Consider the following 7733-nt stretch of genomic DNA (forward strand, 5'->3'; position numbering starts at 1 on the left):
CCCACTACCTCCCACTGTATGCACATAAGCAACCTACCAGCAAACACATCCCTAAAGAAAAATACCTCCACCAGCAGCCATCAATTGCCAATAGCTGGTCAGATAGGGGCAGACTCCTGAGATTCTACCCCAATCCATGCTGTAATTATTGAAGGTCTTGAGCTTATGTGCTACAGCTGTAGTGAGTTCCTGAGTGTGGCAGCGGTGTCACACCTAGAAGACAGCTTTTCACCCCACCCTGACTCTTCCTGCTCTCATGCTTCTTCCTGCCTCTTCTTCCATGATGTCCCGGAGCCTTGAGTGGGTTGATGTAAATGTCTTACCTAGGGCTGAACACTCATTAGTCACTTACTCTTGGCATTTGACCCATTCTGAGTTTCTGAACTGACTGGAGCACACGAAAAAAGGAGCTTCTCTGTTAAAGGTTGAAACAGCACTAACCTGTGTGTGTAAGTATTTAGAAGGCAGTTTGAAAACACAAAAGATATGACTCCACATAAATAAACGAAAAATATTTGTGTCTTAAAAACACAGTAGCCAGCCTAATTACTGAGAAGGGTCTATGCAGGTTGAACAGGTGTTAACAGCTTGGTTTAAAATGATCTTGTTCCTTCTCATACTTTTGATGAAATCAGACACATGCAGGCAATGACTCATACTTAGTGACACAATTGCTATTTAAAAAATTATCCTAGTTGTGACATATTAGTTATTTTCTTTTTGTTAAGACACTACTATATCTACTCCCTCCCCTTACATACAGATAGGTTGACCAGAACTCCCTCCCCTTATATACAGATAGGTTGACCAGAACTCCCTCCCCTTACATACAGATAGGTTGGCCAGAATTCTGAATGCTACTGCTTGTTGAGATTGTACCCCTGCAATTTCACTGTGAAAAGGAAATTTAACAGAAACTTTGCAAACTCCCCCTCCACCTACATACACTATTTCACATAGATCACAAACTTCATAACAATCTTACATTCTATACCCAGGTGTGAATAATGCCTGCCCCATCTAATTAAGTTACATAATCAAAAAATAAATATTTAAAAATCTTAAATTTACATTTTGCATTAAAATATGGAAACCAAATTCACAGTAGTTCATCTGTGAATTCCTGTGATTTTTTTAAGGTACATTATTTAGTAGTATTTTGATTAACAAAGTATTTTATGTCCTTTTATTTTTATTACCTTGACTAAAAAATTGAAATAAAATTTTAATTTTGTTCTAAAATCTGTTTTTGAAGAAAATTCTTATAAAATTGATGTAGACAATCTTAAAATTTGTAGCTTAATAAAACTTTTATGATTCTGTAAATGTTATTTCTAAAAATCAAGTAGCATTTCAAGGATTTATAAGGCACATTTAATAGCCCCAATAATCTTACTAGATTTTAAGAAGAGTACCTAAGTTTATAAAGCAGTATGCATTTATCCCATGCTTTCTTAGACACAGGGACATATAGTTACATGAAAACAATTCTTATGAATCCATTTAACACAACCATACTAAGTCAATATATACCTAGTAAAACAAAGTGGAAAACATATCTTTAGATATTTAGGTAAATATCTTTAAAAGAGACAAAATTACTTCTTAGGGCGCCAGAAGGCTGCCTTTTGCTCTTATGTCTCCTAGTGTGCCTCATTGCTCATCTTCTGTTTTATAAAGTGGTAATGGCAGGGTGTGTCCCTTCTTTTTCTGGGAAGAGGGAAAGTCCACCTTCCAATGCTACGCCTCTGGTTTCTTACACATTGGCTCTTGGGTGGGATTTGGTGCCTCAGTGTGTCCGGTGGCCTAGGGCTTTGATCTGGTGTCTATATTTTGATGTCTGAGACTTACCTAGGAGTCCCCTGGTGGCTGAGCTTCCTCAGTGGTACCCATAGGTCGGTTTCCCTGCTTCTCTGAGTTTTTCAGAGATTGGATGTTGAACAACAAGAAGCCGGCGTTCAACACCTTAGTCTCTATGCTCTGAGGTTCATCTGAGCCTCTGTGGATGAGGGGCTCAACTAGCTAGCCAATGATGGTCCTGAAGTGGAGAGGGATCCATATTGGTGAATTTCCTGAAAGCCTCAGTTAGCCTGTTGAGAAACAGAGCAGTAATTCCTTCCACAGGTAATCGTTGGTCGTCTCATAGTTAACACGCGTCTTACTACATTTTTCATCCCTGCAATGAGACCCCATTATCGTCCTGAATATGAGCTCCCAATGGAGTGCTCTAATTTTAAGACGTGAATTCTGATCTGCAAGGAGTTGCGATCCTGGCAGACAGTCGATATAGTCTTCTGAGTAAACGGTTTATCTGCATGACATCCAGCTTCCTGCCAAACGAAGGTCCAGCAAATAGTTGAGATAAGTACCGGTCCTTCTGTGTAAGATTATCTGCTAACGTTAAGATCCGAGAGTTACTAGTAAACCAGGACAGGTCCCATGCTTTAGAAGGGGCTGCGGTGACGTATACTGCTCCAGGTGGTCAAACTAGGTACAAGGAGGACTCCTCTCCTAATGTGAGCCTCTCCTTGATATCCTGCAAGCAAGAAGTTAGGGGACTGGAAGAGGATGCAGATTCTCAAAGAGCAGCTTTAACTTCCAAATGCTAACACCTCAAACAGTCTCGTTACTGCTTACTTTATTTTTTTTTCATTAATTTATTTATTCACTTTATATCTGGATTACAACCTCTCCTCCTTCCTCTCCTTCCACTCCCACTCTAACAACCCTCCTCCCCCCATTGCCTCTTCCCTTTCTCCTCAGAGAAGGGGAAGCCCCCTGTGGGTACTAACCCACCCTGGCACATCATGTCTCAGCAGGACTAAGCGCATCTTCTTCCACTGAGGCCAGACAAGGCAGCCCAGCTAGGGTAAAGGGATCCAAAGGCAGGCAACAGCATCAGAGACAGCCCCCTACCCTTAAATTGTTAGGGGACCCACATGAAGACCAAGCTGCACGTTTGTTACACATGTGTTTGTTACACATCCAGCCCCTGCATGCTCCTTGGTTGGTGGTTCAGTCTCTGGGAGCCCCCATGAGCTCAGGCTAGTTGACTCTGTAGGTCTTCTTGTAATATTTACTTTAAATGAGCAGTAACAGCAGTTTGGGCCTCTACACTTGCACACTATAGGAGATTTGAAATCCAGGCCTCGCCTTTTCCTACCCCTGGTTCCGCATTCATGTGTCAGCTGAGTCTGCTGATAGGTGTCAATCACTTGAAACTTCCTGCAAGTGTGTCCACCTTCTCCCTAGCAGCTTCTGGGCTCTGCAGGTCAGGAGCTTGTGGGAGTAGAGTTCTAGGCCCATTTCTGAGAATTGCATTGCACGGCTAACCACCCCAGCACCCTCACTACACTGGCACTTTAAGAGATACGTTAAATGTCTGCAGCCAGTCCTCACATTGCCTTTCTAGTATCTCCATCAACTTTGTTTACCTGGGGTTTTGTGTACAAGTACCAAGGCAAAACTGAAGCACTCCTGGAACTCTCAGCAGAGAGGTTTATGGTGGATGTCCATTCCAGAGCTCTCTAGAACATCATGAGCAAAAACAGCAGATGTGTGTTCTCTTTGAGGACGACCATCTGGCTCTTCCATCCTCCTTTCATGCTCAGTTACTGTAGTGCCCGCATAGCACAGAGCGGATATCTGTTTACTGTTACTTAGCAGTGGAGACAGGCTGGTCTTCAAGTGACTCTTCCTGAACTGTAGCAGTCCTAGGTAATGACAAAACTATGGATTTGGGGCTAATTTGTTTAGATGAAAGTCATGATAATTCTTCCAAATAAGATAAAAAAAAGTACGGAAACTTGTTATAGTTAAACCCTTAATTTTCTTAAAAGTAGGTTCTGTGAGCAATGACATGTTATATGATTATTCATGTTTGAAAGAAAAAAAAAATCTTCTAAGTGGAATCATCAGGCAGCAGCAAGTAGAAGATTCAGCCACAAAAGATAGCTGTTTATATTATTTCATCCAAGATAAACTTCACTGGTTAAACCCCAGAGCAGTGTCTCATTTTTATGAGAAAAAGATGTAATTCATGTATTTTCCATTATCTATTTTGGTTCTTATGAAAAGAAAATAGAAACACGGCCTGATGAGGTGATGGTAATGCTTAAATCCACACCCGGCCCGGACTTTTCTCCCCACAGGATTCGGTCTGCCGAGTCTCTAACACTTGCTGCTATTAATAACTCTGAGCAAAATGATGCCTTTGTCTGAAGACATTAGCAGGGTTGTAGTCGGGTTCCAGAGGACTCGGGGGGTGGTGGCTGGGAGGAGGCTGCTTGTCCAGGGCACTAACCTAGAGGGTTGCTAAATTTGTTAAGGCAGAAGGCACCCAGCCAGGCATCGCTGAACCACAAATACAGCCACTAATCTAGATGTCCACGTTGCTGGGAATAAGGCCCCACGCCACGCGGAGTTTCTCCATTTATATGTTTCAATGAAGGTGGTGGCAAGACTTAAATATGCAGACTTGCTCTGTGTATGTGTCCATGACTAATTTAGTCATGCTATGAAGATAGTTTAAACAAACCAGGAAAATAGTACCATTTACACACACTCGGCAACCCTCAGTTAACCCTCCATGATAGGAAAAAAATGCTATGTGCGTGTAGTTCCTATTTTAAGGTAGTGCGGTGTTTAACACCTGGAGCTAAAATAAAGTGCCTAGAAAGTTGGGGGTCCTTTTTCAGTCCAGCCAAAACCAACCCGAACGTCTAAATTCTCCCCAGCCGAGCTGGCAAGCAGTGAGAGTAAAAGAAACACACGGAGCTATAGGCTACAGCACCCTCAAGCTTTAACTGAATCCAGGAAGCTCCCAGAGTGCTTTTGAAGACACCTACGGGTCCTCATTCCCATAGGCCGACTCTGTGGGTCAGGGCTCTCCGTCCTAGCTCCAGCGCCTGCTGCTGCTCCTGCGTCCAGCTCCACATACTGAGAACGAGGCCGTGAAAGGAATCCAGAGTTCTTTCTCTGTACCTGCCAAGGTATTCTTAGGCCTAGGAAATGGTCTGAGTTCTTACTGGGATTTATACAGTTTTGGAGAAGGGGATCCGAGTTAGTGCCAAGGGACTGGGGCACAGGAAGGAGGTCGCAGGGAAAAAGTTTAGGTAAGGTGTGATGGGTAAGCATGAAGGAAAAATGAGATCCGAGCTTTAAAAGTCCAAGCTGGCAGAGACGTTTTCTGGGAAAACCTTAGATAGGCTAAGGAAATCTCTAACAGCCTTGAAGACGTTAAAAGGGGGGAAGGGCAAGATCTGTAAGCAGATGAATGTGCCTTGCTACCCAGCCTGCTCACTCCAGTGTGATCCCTGGGACCCTCACAGTAGAAGATGAAAACCCATTCCCCTAGTTGGTGTCTATCTTCCAGGAACAATGGTCATGCGGGAACTTGGGTCTGACCAATATCACATAAAACAGAGACACAGACTCTGGTAATGGGTGACGCTTTGAACCTGGGTTTTTAAGGAACAGAACTGTCTGTCTTTGACTAAGATTTTAATTAGGTAAAACTAAAGAGTTGTTTTCTTGAGTTTGGGAAGGGGCCAAAAGATTTTAAAATAGCATGAGGAATCAGGAGGACCTTTTCTTCAAGGAAGGAACATACAAAACAAATATTACACACAGATCAATTTGGGCAAACAAGTAATTTTGGCAACATTAGCAAAAGACCTTTAGACTCAGGACAGCAGTTCTCAACCTAGTGGTTGAATGACCCTTCACATGGGTCACCAAAGACCACTGGAAAACACAGTTATTTACCTTACAATTTGTTATGGATTTGGTTTATTGTTTGTATTATGTTAATTGGGTTCCCAAAATTACACAGGAATTCACATGTCTATATATAAGATACTGATGGTCCCTACCCCAGTTGGTTTTGATTGGTAAACAAAATTGTTGGTGGCCAATGGCTGGGCAGGGAGACAGAGTCAGTACTTTAGGTTTTGTAGAGAAAGGGGATCAAGAGAAGAAGAAGGACAGAACCACCATGTGGGAGCTGGGGAGGGGGAGAGCTGGAGTGCAGGACAGAGAGACAGCCAACTTGTAAGAGCCTGGGAAGAGCAGCCCCAGGGTGCCCCCAATTGGGTCTAGGACAATAAAGATAGAATGTAGATTTTAGCAAGTAATAACTCAGGAGTATTGGAGGGGATGTGTTAGCAACATGGAAGTTTAGGAGTGGCCCAGCCATTGAGCTGACTAAGGCAGATTAAATATAAATATGTGTATCTTTCATTCAAGGATTCAGAACATTGGGCAGGTAGTGAGGAACTTGTGCCCCAGCACCACAGGGGAGATTAGAGTTTTAGATCCAACTGACCAACTTCCGCTACAACAATTCATAACAGCAGCAAAATTACAGTTACAAAGTAACAATGAAAATAATTATAAGGCTGTGGTCACCACGACATGAGGAACTGTAGCAAATGGTCACCACGACATGAGGAACTGTAGCAAATGGTCACAGCATTAGGAAGGTTGAGAACCACTGACTTAGAGTTTGTTTTCGTTTTGTTTTTGATTTTTTTTTTCAGGAAAATATGACTTTTCCTACATTTTTAGGTCGTGTAGAGATGCTTACACTCATCAAAGGATATAGAGAATATAGACAAAATTTAGTTTGCAATCTTAGATTATGAGTTTCCCTTTATTTTAATAATCCTTATCAATTTTGATGCCAGTAAATCAGTCATGTATCTATGTGAGAGCGACATTTAGTCTCATTCTTCGCCCTATTTCTACTCCAACCTCAGAAGTAATCTGTTTTATTTCTAATGTGCAAAGTTCTTCCAAAGGAGACTTCATAGGGAACAAAGACAACAGTTTAAAACTACTAGAATGTAATTGAAATTATAAAATTAAGTTAAAATTTACCTATTTTATTTCTGTTTGTGTGTATAAGCATGCAGGTGTGTGTGTGTCCGCAGGTGTGTGTGTGTGTGTCCCTGTACACATGCATGTGTATGGTATAGCATGCTTGTGAAGGTCAGAGGACAACTTGCAGGAGTTGGTTCTCTCAATACACTCTGCAGGTCCTGTGGATTGAACTCAGGTCATCATTCTTGGTGGGAAATTACCTGAACCTGCCGAGCCATCTCACCAGCCCAAATATTAGCTACTTCACTTAGCTGTAATATTAAACCAATTAAAAAATGGTATAGGATCATGACATTTCAAATCATCAGTAATAAGCAATTCCTGACCTGACCTTCTCTCTTACAAAATTCAGTTTTCATTGAATTAATATAATTCTTTTTGATAGTTCCTCATTTCACAGCTGTTGTATAATTTTTTTGGGGGGGATATCAACAAATATCTGTTCACCACCTAAGCCTACCTTGGTGAGTCCGTGAACTTACTAGAATTACTTACTGGTGCATGGAAAACGCAAGACAGGAACAGGAGGATCTCAAGCTGGCCATATCAGCAAAAAGCCCAGTCGTGCTGGGTCAGTGACTCATGAAGCTGTCCAAGTTGCAGGCAGCTTCACTTAAGTGGCTCCCATCTGTTTGCTGCTTTCATAACCTTGGGAACAGCCTCATGAATCTTGTAACTTTATGGGCTTCCTGAGTGTTCTAAGTTTTGTGAGTTTCCTGGAGCCCTAAGTTTTGTTAGCTTCTAGAGACTTGTAAGTCTCCCCATACCTCCAGGAAAGGATGTTTAAATTAGAAGGGATGACTATGTAACAAAATCATCATGTGTACATCACTATATAACAAGGTCATCAC

The sequence above is a fragment of the Mus caroli genome, unplaced genomic scaffold (assembly GCF_978045245.1).
Source record: "Mus caroli unplaced genomic scaffold, Mus_caroli_1 scaffold_2, whole genome shotgun sequence".
NCBI lineage: Eukaryota > Metazoa > Chordata > Mammalia > Rodentia > Muridae > Mus > Mus caroli.